The sequence below is a fragment of the Schistocerca nitens genome, chromosome 2 (assembly GCF_023898315.1).
Source record: "Schistocerca nitens isolate TAMUIC-IGC-003100 chromosome 2, iqSchNite1.1, whole genome shotgun sequence".
Lineage (NCBI taxonomy): Eukaryota > Metazoa > Arthropoda > Insecta > Orthoptera > Acrididae > Schistocerca > Schistocerca nitens.
In genome coordinates, this window is record NC_064615.1 from 932,903,594 (window position 1) to 932,916,695 (window position 13,102).

At 44.0% G+C, this 13,102-nt stretch overlaps 1 protein-coding gene across 1 annotated transcript in view; it reads left to right on the plus strand.

The window, feature by feature from the left end:
* The first annotated feature begins 2,855 nt into the window (after positions 1 to 2,855).
* Positions 2,856 to 13,102, plus strand: part of LOC126237251 (glutathione S-transferase-like) — a 59,229-nt gene continuing 48,982 nt past the window's right edge. The window contains exons 1-2 of the mRNA XM_049947167.1: positions 2,856 to 2,972; positions 3,069 to 3,258. The gene's annotated coding sequence lies outside the window, so the exon portion shown is untranslated. The remainder of the gene's footprint in view (positions 2,973 to 3,068; positions 3,259 to 13,102) is intronic.

The following is a 13,102-nucleotide window of genomic DNA, read 5'->3' on the forward strand; positions in this document are numbered from 1 at the left end:
ACGCTGCCATCCCTCTGGCTGTGTTGCTACGTGGCTCTTCCAGTTTGCTATATCATGCAGTGTGGTGCATCGATGTTAATGGTGGCCGTTCCCAGCATCGTCTTTAAAGAGCTGTCCTTTTCCTGCTCATTAAACAGTGAACTTGTTTCATGTCAAACTTGTAAACATTTTCTGGACCAGTTCCATGTTGGCAATAGCAAAGTCTCTTGAACAACAAGCATTTTCTTTTATATGAATGCATGGTGATGATGTTTAGTTTGTGGGGCGCGCAACTGCGCGGTTATCAGCGCCCATAGATATTTCCAATCTTTACACAGCCCATCTCGCCGTTTGCACGAATGATGAAATGATGAGGACAACACAAACACCCAGTTCCCTGGCAGAGAAAATCCCCAACCCACCCGGAAATCGAACCCGGGACTCCATAATCCAGAGGCAGCAATGCAAGCCACTAGACCACGAGCTGTGGACTGAATGAATGGTGTTTGTTCTTTCGGACATGTTTGAAAGAACCGACACCAAACATTCCTATAACTGATTCACCTCGATGGGCAATGAATCCACAACCTTCAGTGTGGATGCACGTTTACGATCGGCCTTCAACAGCAATATAAAATTACCGAGCGTGAAGGACATGGACGCGATTGCAGACAGGTGGCGCTAGATGGGGGTGTGGGTTGGCCGTGGAGGGTGCCGGGATAGTCCATGCATTTGCGATAAAAACTGTGTCCTGGCGGCGCAGTGGTTAATGCAACTGCCTACTAAGCAGTTTCCTGAACTACTAAAGTACTCAGTAGTAAAAAAAGAGAGAAATGGATAATATAGACAATTTTAGATCTATTTCTATGCCATCAGTGTTTGCTAAAGTTATTGAAAAGGCTGTGTCTATAAGGACAATTGATCATTTTACATCACATAATTTGATATCAAATGTACAGTTCAGCTATAGAAGTCGTTTAACAACTGAAAATGCTATGTTCTCTAGTCTCTGTGAGGTATTGGATGGATTAAACAAAAGATTTCGAACGCCAGGCATATTTTTTTGATTTAACTAAGGTGTTTGTTTTTATCACAAAATATTGCTCCAGACGTTGGACCGTTACGGAATACAGGGAGTAACTCACAATTGGTTCAACTATTACTTTAACAACAGACAGGAAAAGGTCATTATTCACAGTGTTGAGAATGGCTGTGATGTTGGGTAAGGTGAAATTGGGGGGGGGGGGGGGGGGGGTGTCCCAGGGATCAGTGTTGGTGCCACTCCTGTTCCTATTTATATAAATCATGTGCCCTCTAATATTATGGATAATCCTAAAATATTTCTGTTTGCTGATGACATTATGTTGGTAGTAAAGGATGTTGTGTGCAACATTGGCTCTGTTTCAAATAGTGCAGTTCATAACGTTCATGGCTTGTAGAAAATGAATTAAAGCTAAATCACAGTAAGACTCAGTTTGCACAGTTTCTAACACAGAATTCAACAGAATCCGTTGTTTTAATTTCACAGAATGGGCATATGATTAGTGAAACTGAACAGTTCAAATTTCTAGGTGTTCAGAAATATAGTAAACTGTCGTGCGAAGCCCACGTTTAGGATCTCGTTCAGAGACTTAATGCTGCCATTTTTACTATTCGAACGGCATCTGATGTAAGTGACCGTTCGACACGAAAATCAGTCTACTTTGCTTATTTTCATTCGCTTATGTCGTATGGTATAATATTTTGGGGTAACTCTTCTCAGTCTAGAAGGATATTTTTGGCTAAGAAACGGGCAGTTCGGGCAGTAAATGGTGTAAGTTCGCGAACTCTTGTCTGGGTATTTTGACATTGCCCTCTCAATATGTATGTTCTTTACTGTCGTTGCTTGTTAACAATATCAGCTTATTCCCAAGAATTTGCAGCTTTCACTTAGTTAATACTCGGTAGAAATCCAATCTGCATTTGGATCGCACTTCCTTAACTCTTGTGCAGAAAGGCGTGCAGTATACTGCTGCATCCATTTTCAATAAGCTACCACAAGAATTCAAAAATGTTAGCAGTAATCCACGCACTTTCAAATCGAAACTGAAGAGTTTTCTCATGGGTCACTCCTTCTATTCTACTGAGGAGTTCCTTGAAAAATTAAGCTGATTTTTATTGTATTGCTGATAGCGTTTACTTAAACTTATGGACTGACTTTTTTAAGGTTCATGAACATTTATTTTAATCTGTTATTACGTTTATGTTGTAATTTCATGTACTGACACGTTCCATGACCTTAGAGATTTGCTCCTCAATTTGGTCCTACGGAAGTAGACGAGTAAATAAATAAAAAATAAATAAACTGTATCTGAGTTCTAACCTCTCCCACCTCTTTCCGATACTGAAAAGACAGGAAAAAGAACTCCAAGCGACAAAGATGCAGGGCTCAAGAGAAATCCTAATGCATTTTCCATAGAATACCCTGCAGCATAGAGTTCTTTCCCGGCTATCATTTACCACAGATCTCGTATTTACATAGAATACCCTGCGGCATAGAGTTCTTTCCCGGCTCTCATTTACCACGGATATCGCGCGCATTGTACTGTCTCTCGTGTCTGGTAAACACCATCGGTTTGTGATGACTAGGCTACGTTAAATGCCCAGAATTTCGAAATCATGGAAGTTAGGAAACAGAGCAGACTGTCTTGTGGTATACAGGGATACTTTTATCGCATCGATTCTGTGTTACGGGTTATCGTGTTTGCTCTTGTATGCAGATACGCACTTTCCGTAACGGAAACGGGAGGAAAATCTAATGTGTTTCATTTGCTGTCAGTGGCGTCACAGTTCGCTTGAATCGTATTGGCATTGAAACTGGCTAAACGCACACTGCCAAACTTAGTTGCATAATGTTGCCGTAGCAATAAGCAGCCATTGTGAAAACAATGTTGGTTCGAATGCGGTGCTGTGCGTCGTGGTTATTATCGTCACTCAGAAAAGTGAACCAAGAGGTTGCACCTGGTTCTTCTAGACTCTAGAGGCTCGCCATCAACTTTCGTTACACTTCTGTGACGCATTAACCTGTTACATGTTCCATTATTTTGTAGGTTGTAAGTTGGCTGCTCTGTGAGAAGGAGGAGGCGGGGCTTGTCCCAGCAGCCAATGTGCCACGAGCCGATCGTAACCACTCGGTCCCTGCATCTTTCGTAATAGAGTTATCTTACACAGCAGTCTGCCGTTACGCAGTGGAAGAAGCTCTCGCATTAAACTAGGGGACAGCGTCTGAACTCGAATAGAGTAAGTAATAAGAATTAAGTCTGATGCTAGATGTAACATCAAGGTGAGTGACAAGTGTTGAGACTGATTTGTAACAGATGCATACTGTACAATCAAAATTAACTTGACACTCAGTCGAAGCTTCTATCCTGTATACACTGTGCACGCTTTTGAAAACATGTAAAGAGCTGAAACAGGCGAATGAACCGCAGAAGCAGCAACCAGCGTATATCGAAGTTTGTTTTTATCTCGATGCGGCTTTTCGTATTAAGCCGGCCGTGGTGGCCGAGCGGTTCTAGGCGCTACAGTCCGGAACCGCGAGACGCTACGGTCGTAGGTTCGCATCCTGCCGCGGGCATGGATGTGTGTGATGTCCTTAGGTTAGTTAGATTTAAGTAGTTCTAAGTTCTAGGGGACTGATGACCTTAGAAGTTAAGTCGCATAGTGCTCAGAGCCATTTGAACCATTTTTCGTATTAATCATTCGTAATGTATGGAGGACATTTTCTCCTCCTTGTTGTGGTCTGCCGCCCATGGTAGCCGTGCGGTCGAGGCGTCTTGTCACGGTTCGCGCGGCTCCCCCTGTCAGAGGTTAGTGTCCTCCCTAGGGCGTGGGTGTGTGTGTTGTCCTTAGCGTAAGTTAGATTAAGTAGTGCGTAAGCCTAGGGACCGATGACCTCAGCAGTTTGGTCCCATAGTCCTTACCACAAATTTTAGTTTGTTCTGGTCTAGCAAATATTCGTGCACAATACGTGATTTTATCTTCGGGATACACGCCAGTTTGGTTACTAGTGCTGAGAATCAAATAATCTCATTTTTAATAGATCTTGTACATTTCATTAGGGGCCTATTTCGTTGACTAGTAGCACGAGAAAAAACATAGCGAATTGACGTACAACGCCAATGGAAGCTTTTACAATCCGAAAAGACATCTGGCATTTTCAGTTGTTAGGACAACAGTAGCGACGTCAAAATATTTTTAAGATTTCATGACAGATGATTATGTTTACACGTGCTACTGTATAGTCAATATAGTTATTCGCCCTGGCTTCGCCAGACTTTTTTTCTTCTTTTGCGAAGGAGCTGAGTGCCTTCCACTCTCTAGGTGCAACATTCTGCATATTTTAAACAACTGGGAAGTGCATGGCAGAGGGTACTTAACACGATACCACAAATTATGGTTTGTTCTAGTCCCAATCGCGCATGGAACGCGCGTAAGATGAGGGCTTTCGTGCCTCTGCGCGTGCCGTAATTATTTTAATCTTATCTTTGAGGTCCGTATGGGAGCGATACGTAGAGGGACGAAGAATCTCTAGATTCTTCACTTAACAATGGTTCTCCAAAATATGAAAGTAAGTTTTAGCAATATAATTGGCGTCTATGCTCATAAGTCTGCGAATCCAGGTTTTTCAACATTTGCGAGACGCAAACTTACGGGACGTTCTCGTTTTGATAGCTGGGAGCACAAACGAGTGACGTGACACCTCATATTTGCACCTGTTAAGAAAGTTAGGGCAACACGAAAATTTCTCGGCTGGAATAGAGATTGCGTTGATGCTGCGACATTCTTGATCAGTTGTAACACGTCTTTAGGAACATATTCATGGTTATAGTATCTGGTAAACGTCGCACACACAGGAAAGCCCACTTCTGCGCCAGATGTCATAGCGCACAGATTCACTATTTGAAAATCACTTGTCGATATTGACTAATTAGTACAATCATTTTTCGTAACAGACGCCAGTAACAGACACACGTCTGGTCTGTAAAAGCGGTTAGCATCAAATCTCTCACCCGTTCCCCTGCCTGGCTGAAGCAGTTCCGCCATTGCGGACGTGTCACAGGATGGGGAGGTCGTTACACGGCCTCTCACCAACATTTCATCCCTTCGTTAAGCTTCTGCGATGGACGTCAGAACCGAGGGTTTCTTATGGGTGGCCCAGGGAAACGTAAAAACAGAATCAATACGAAAGACGTCAGGAGTTGGCATAAAGAGTATCAATGAAACCACCCTGATACGTTATTTCTATTTTGAACTGCAATTTCCTTAACCTTTAATATAAAGGGAGTGGAAGGACTTGACCCATACAGTGACCATTTCGTTTCAACACATTTATTTGCATCATAGATAAATCACCAAGAGAATTACAATCATAAATCAGATAATAATTTCTTGAAGAAACGCCATTCAGGCAAACTTTACAAATTGCTTGTTATATAAAACCACAAATGAATTAATCTCTTCAAATACATTTAAAAACCCGCCACTCAGGCCAATTTTACAAACTGCTTGTTATATGAAACCACAAGCGAATTAATCTCTTTGCAAACATTTAAAAAACCGCCACTCGGGCCAAGTGAATCATTTAAAATAAGCTTTACATCAAATAACAAGGAAATCAATTGTTATTTCCACAGAGATTAAAAACCGCCCCTCCCGGGCGAGATATTACCAAACAACTTTACAAGGTTATAGACAGTTTGTTCAATAAGAACCCAGTTATTTCCCCATCAAAATTGACATACGCCACTAAGGCTGAATTGCACCACAATTTTAGAAAACGTTTTCAATTAAGACACGTTCTTCTAGAAATCCCCCAAAATCCTTAAGACAAATATTTAAAACATTTAACCCGTGCAACCTTTCAGAACCACCACAAGTTTTAGAAAACTGCAGCTTGTACAATAACTGAGGCCCGAGATTGTGAGCCCGCGACTTGGCCACGACCGGAGAAGGCGAATGAGTACTTATCTTCGAATTAAGATGTGGACTCCGTTTGTACTTCCACCCCGTTTAGAACGCCGAAATCCGAACCAAACAGCACACGCGAGCTCAGGCGAAGTCCACCGCCCGTACGCCCGCCAGTAATTTAAAAGGGGAGGCTCTGCACTTCGGTGGCCCACTGTTTCCGATCTCTGAAACATAAATCAGAAGCGACAACATTGAACCAAACAACCCTTCCTTCACCTTAATACTCAAACTTTTACAGAAAACTGCTTCGATAAAATTGACAATAATAAAACTGATTTTATTCCTTTAAGCAGAACCACGTACACGAATTATGCAAACGAAACTGGCTCATTAAAACACAAGCATCACATGGAGCACCTCATGTGGGCCTGTAAGGTAGCACACGGCAATCTTTAGATACGGAATATGGATCGTCGGTAAGGCTGCGCACACCTATCAATGTTTTAGACACATGCCAGCTGAAGTAAGAACAGTACTATTAAGGAGCGAAGCACACACTTAACAAGAGGCATGAAATGTCACATCACAGTCCTTGCAACGCTTTGCTGCCTCAAGAGCAATCATTATATTTCACTAATCGTTGGTAGGACTTGAATTACTTGATGCCAGCTGCTGGATCGATGTGGCGAAGACACCAGATGTTGCTTAGTCCGATAGTAACAGCATGTTCCTTCACTGAAGCGAGCACATGCATAGCTACGCGAGGTTGCCAAAAAGCAACAGCGCCGGCCCGCTGTTACTGACCCCAGTACGATCAAGCGCTTAACTACCGCCCGTACTCAGGTACACCATGCTCGCTGTCCTTTCTCCAACGTCTCGCTAATACGCGCCCTTCCGCGTGCCGTGCCCAACGTTGCTGTTCCTTTTCCCTCCGTACTGCCCGCTATATCCTGAGCCGGCCCAGCCTCCAAAGACAAACTTCTGCCAGAGGGAATCGATAGTGCGTAATCAAAGACAGCCCCGCCACGGGTCACACCCCTTCCATAGGGGTGTCCATTTTCATACCTTTCGCGCTCGAAAACGATACTTTGCCGTGCGATGTAGAACAGGACAGCTTTCTTGACAAGTTTTGCCAGTGCTAATACCTCCTGGACAACTCAACCCTATTTTAAGCACATCGTGAGGCTGCAATCCCATTAAAGATCATCTCACTTCTCTGGAGTGTAGTGCGAGCACAAGTTTTGCTTTCGTATACAGGGTGGAGCCACTAGGGACCATTCTAAACCATTCGGTGCAATTCGAACGTGATCTGATGTAGAAAAGGGTGTTAATAGTTTTTCATCCCTCCTTTTTCGCGCCCTCCTTTGGCGTGTGCACGGAGGGTTGCGCTATTGGCATGCATATGAATGAAATGCCAAAGGGTCCATCTAATACCTCCCAGTTCAGGAACACACTTGGTGCCACTCGAGCACCTTTGCCTTGTGCACTTTAAAAATATCCCCGTACAGAGATACTCATTCACTGATCACTATCTGCAGGCGAGACAACCAGTCCACTCCACACTAGCGCCTGCTGGCCGCTTGCGAAATCAGAGGTGTGTCGAAAGTGCTGTCCCTCTGGCTGGAGGGTAGATGCATCTCTCTGTTCACAGACCTTTTAAAGTGTCCAACGAAGGTGCGCAGGTGGCACCAATGGTGTTGCCAAACTGGCGGTTCTTAGAAGGATCCATCGTCATTTTACTCACGTGCGTTTCACTGTCGCATCCTCACCGTACACACGCCGCAGGAGGCCGCAAAAAAAAAAAAAAAAAAAAAAAAAAAAAAAAAAAAAAAAAAGGGGGGGGGGATGAACACGCATAAACATCCTTTCCTGCTTCATATTTCATCGAATGATTTTGAACGGTCCCTAGTAGTTCTACATCGTACGCCCAAGCACACGCTACACTCTAGAGGGGTAGGATCATGTTGAGTGCGGTTGCGGCCTTGCGATGTCATTAGAAAAGTGTTGGATCGTCCGGAAGTTGTCAGTAGTGACAAAATTTGTCAAGAAAATCGTCCTAGTATACATCGTACAGCAAACTGTCGTTTTCGATCGCGTTTTAGAGAAACTAAAATGGCATGATGTTGAGGATTATCAAAGAAACAGACTGTGCAAATAAGGAACATTACAAGTACATGTGTGACCGAGCGAGGTGGCGCAGTGGTTAGACACTGGACTCGCATTCGGGAGGACGACGGTTTAATCCCGCGTCCGGCCATCCTGATTTAGGTTTTCCGTGATTTCCCTAAATCGCTCCAGGCAAATGCCGGGATAGTTCCTTTCAAAGGGCACGGCCGACTTCCTTCCCCGTCCTTCCCTAATCCGATGAGACCGATGACCTCGCTGTCTGGTCTCCTTCCCCAAAACCAACCAACCAAGTACATGTGTATTTAAGTAATTTCCCTTGTATAGATATGTGAATGCATCAGTAAAACACTTGACTCAATATCTGTACTCAGGTCCATTATAAAAATGGATGTGTGTATGTATATGTGCATTTTCTACATCTCCTCCTGAACCACTGGACTAATTTCAACTAAATTTGCTACTCATATCCCTTATTGTCAGGCAACAATCGCTGAGCGGGTAAGAACCACTAATCATCAATATATCATAAACAATGAAATGCGTGAAAACTACTGCATCATGCATGACGTTTAAATTTATGACTTCTGTGCTACAAACTGTATTCATAATAAATTTTGTAGATAGTATCAACGTATGCCGCTAATTGCGACTAGAGAATTAATGTTATGTTACCGCGCATAATTCAGGAGGTATGACGTCATAAACAGTGAGATGCTTGAAAAACTACCGCGTTGCGCATGACGTTTAAATTTATTACTTCTATTTTACTCACTGTATTTACAATACAATTTGCAGAAAATGCCCACATATGTCACTTAACGTACCTACAAAATTATATAATTTTATGACACCTAGGTTAGAAGATATGACGTAATAAACACTGAGATACGTGAAAAACTGCCGCATTATTTCTTCTTTGCTACTATCTCTGTTCGCAAGATATTTCCTAGACACTAGCCACATATACTGCTGAATGTACATACACAAATATATCACTGTACGATACATAGTTTAAAATGTGACGTCATAAACACTGAAATGCGTGAAGAAATGCCACATCATGCATGAAATTTTAATACATTTATTCTTTACTATCACGACACTGCTACAGTCGAGTCAACTTAAGGAAATCCCAGAAAGCTGGCAGTGCTTTTGACAGCTTTCAACTGTGAAGTGCTTATGAAAGTAGGTGAAAACAATAGCCGTCTACAGAGCTATGAGGAGGTATTGCCATAGAGACATTTACAAAATCGTGCATTAGACATACAAAGCAGCTGCACCCGGTATACAGAAACTATCCAGGACCTGTGTACAACTGTTTCATAATTTCAAAGGTGTTTCCACGAGTGCATGGAAATGAAAATTTTTAGATACTGGTATTACACTACAACCATAGTTCATTTCTTATTTTCGTTTTAAACAGAAAATTGATAAAAAGTAATCTTGGAAATGCTGCATTTGTCAGCAAGTATAGCTACAAAACTTTTATTCACACACTACACAATACAATGTCTACACCTCATAATATAATGTAGTGCAAAATGCCTCTCACAGTTATGGGCATTCGACTCTTCCACGTAACGAAGTTGGCAGCGATCCAATTTGTGTCGGTGTCAAAACAGAGGCCACTACCTGCTCCCCCCCCTCCAGAGTGCAGAGCATCGGAGGGTGTGCTGTAAGGTCGACATCATCGAGCAGTGAGTGCTGCCAGTACTTGCAGTGGCTGTCTCCTAGATATGGAACACAGATGGTATGGCAGGAGCCATGGTGCGAGGTGATGAGGCCAGCCGTGGCATGAGGTACTGGGGGCTCGAGGAGATCTGCTCCTGCTGTCGATGGCGGTGGGCCATATAGGGGCAGTCGAGGTGGTGATGGCATAGCCGTGGCTGGTGAGAGGTGTGGAGAGTTAGCTGGCAGGGTGATAGTGAGTTCGCCCACTGAAGAAAGCTGGGAAGACACAGCAGTAGACTTTACAGTTGGCAGCAAGTGGAAGGTACACATGAGTTTGATAGTGATTGGCAGGGGCAGGGAGTCTGTGGCCACATGACTAGCTTCAACCAAAAGTTTCATGTTGACCAGTTTGCCACAACCTCGTCTGGTCGAGCTTTGTGTATGTTGACTGCAATAGTCACTGGTTCAGTAAGTCGTGAGACTGTTAGGTGTGAGTCATCACAAGTGTCATCTTTCTGAAGAACAGCTGGATCATCCAAAATGGAAAGGATCCACACAGGTTTCAGCCTGTTAATGGAGACTGTCATAAAAGTACCGTTTACGTCCTTGTTGAAGGAGTGACTACCCCATTTTAACATCCGGAATGGTGTCATTGTGGAGCATGACATATGCACAGACTGCAAAGTTCATGTGGCTGAGTGGTTTTTGGGCCAAATGTGCAGACAGGGGAGGCATTAGAGATTCTTCATATGCTGCACCAACATGGGGTGTTCCATCAAATTGGGCGTGGGAGTAGGTAGAGCGAATTCTTTTCGAATTCTTTTGGTCATGTGAGGGTCCCATTGTAGAGTATTTCTGTGTGCGAGGCATGTAAGTCATCTTTGAACTCCATACAGACGGGGAGGAGCACCCACAGAAGGGCTTCGCTTTGTCATGCCATCATTACACATGACCATTGCTCTGGGGATGGTACATCTTGGTACGATGGCGGGATATGCTGCAGAACTTACTGAGGGCTCTGAAGAGCTAAGATTCGAACTTACTGCTCTGAATGTTGTAGATGGTACCCAGGCAACCAAAACGTGAAAACCAAGCCACCACCAAGGCTCAGGCCATGGATCCTGCTGTGATGTTTGGGACTGGCACAGCTTCCACTCTCCATAAAATGCGATCAGTCATGGAAAATAGATATCTATATACATCTAACTCTGGTAGAGATCCAGCAAGGTTCAAGTGCATGTGAAGGAAGTGTCCATGTGGTATGTCGAAGTTGCCAAGGGGTGGTTGTGTGTGGTGGCCCACCTTATTGAGGCATGCTTATGTCCGTGCTCGACATCATGCCTAACGACTGGGCAAACAAAGTGCTCAGTGGCAAGCCAGATCGTTTGTCGATCTCCCAAATGAGTGAGGTTGTGGAGACAATCAGAGATTGGACATTGCATCGATATGGAGAGGAGCGAGTGAAGCCTTTGCTGGGCAAGTCTCAGAGGACACTGGCATCCAAACTAGGAACTGATCAGCTTTGAGCTTGGAGGGTTGCTTGAACCTCCATGGCAAGCAGTATCAGAGGTAAAACATTGTGGATGCCCAGGATCTGGTGAAGGTCATGGTAGGTTCGAGGTGGTGGCAGCTGGAAAACAGGTTTGGCATGGTGTATAATGTTGGTTTGATCCCATTAGCTCTGAGGGTGTATCCAAGAAATGTTACCTCTGGCTTCCATAACTGCGATTCTTCCTCATTGATGGTCATCCTTGTGTTAGAGAGGGCAGTGAGAATGAGTCTGAGCCGTCATTTGTGGCTCTGAGAATCAGTGGGGAAAATTAAGATATTACCTAAGCAAGCATAACAGCAATCAAGCACCCCATCAATAATTCGTTGCCATGCTTGAGCTGCATTTTTCAGCCTACAGGGCATGACAAGAAGCTCTAACAGGCCAAAGAGTGTAATAATAGCCATCTTCATCGTCTGGGAGCATGGGGATTTGATAACAGGCCTTTCGGCTATCGATCACACCCCTTGAGTGAGTGCATGAAGTCTTAGATGTTTGGCACAAGGTGGCTGTCATGAATCATGCAGATGGCACCACAGAGCTGGACATGACCATCTTCCTCAGGGACCAATTTCATGAGAGAGGCCGAAGCACTATCCGAAGAATGTATGATACTGAAGTGCAACGGTTCGTTCACCGCCATCTTAGCTGCAAAAAGGATAGCAAGCACAAGCTGCCACACACTGTGATGAATGGGTCATATTGATGCAATGCTTCATACCATTCCTGACAGGACACCGATAGAGCCTAACGCACAGTGTGTTGTGTGGGAGATGGAATGTGTTAGCTGAACTGGGAGGAACGGGATGACCCAGAATGTAATGTACTGACCTGTGGCAGTTGCTGTCACAGTGGGTTCTGCAGGGCTGCTTCATCAGGCCATGGCAAGCGAATGTACCCAGATGTTGGGGACATGGTTTGATTGTCCATGGTAGTCAGAGCATGTGATAGACATCAGAGTTGCTTGCGTGTATGCAATAGTGTGAGAGACTATTCCTTTATTTATTGGCACAGGTCATCATTAGCAAAGTGTAGCAGCTATGAGTCATTGCGGGTCATGAGGAGACATTCTTGGACTGTGGTGATAGCTTCCAGCATCACAACGCATTCATGAAGAAACAAAGAATGGTCAGTGTTAGCAGCGACAATGTAGGCTACAGGTGCAAAAAGCCCTGGGATGGACTGATGTGTCATATGGTGGAGTAAGAGAGCATGTTTGAATCAAGGGAGAGACGAAATCTGTGGAAAAAGTTGGTCCGCAGTACATATTCAGCAACATCAGTTACGTAGAAAGTCCAAGGACACCATAACTTATATGTGACTTGTATGACATTATCCACAATGCCGTGCACATGGATTCTAGTGTCATTGGCTGTGTGGAGCTGCAACCTAAGACTTCGGAGTGTGGTTCAAACATCTGTCTGGGCACTGCACAAACCCATGTCAATGAGGAAGTATGTTTTTGCAGATGAATATACAGATCTCCTTCAGAAAATGTTGACATAACAGAAGAGATCTAACTTGATGTTGTGGCATGAGCCAGTGTGCCTACTGTGGCCCACAATTGTCTTTTGACAACAAGCAAGGCTGCCCGCAGTTGCAAGTGGTGGCGCCACACTGCAAATGGTAGCAAAAGTTGTGTGGCCACAATGAAGCAGAATCAACTGATACACCATTGTCAGCTAGCGGTGTGGTGTCATATGCATTCCACAGTTTCACGCTCGGAGGGGAATCTATGATGTCAATTTCATGTGGTGTTGGCCAGTGATGAGTTTCTTTGGGTTGTGTGCAAGCCAACAGGGTGGTGTGGTTGGGCTCACCAACATT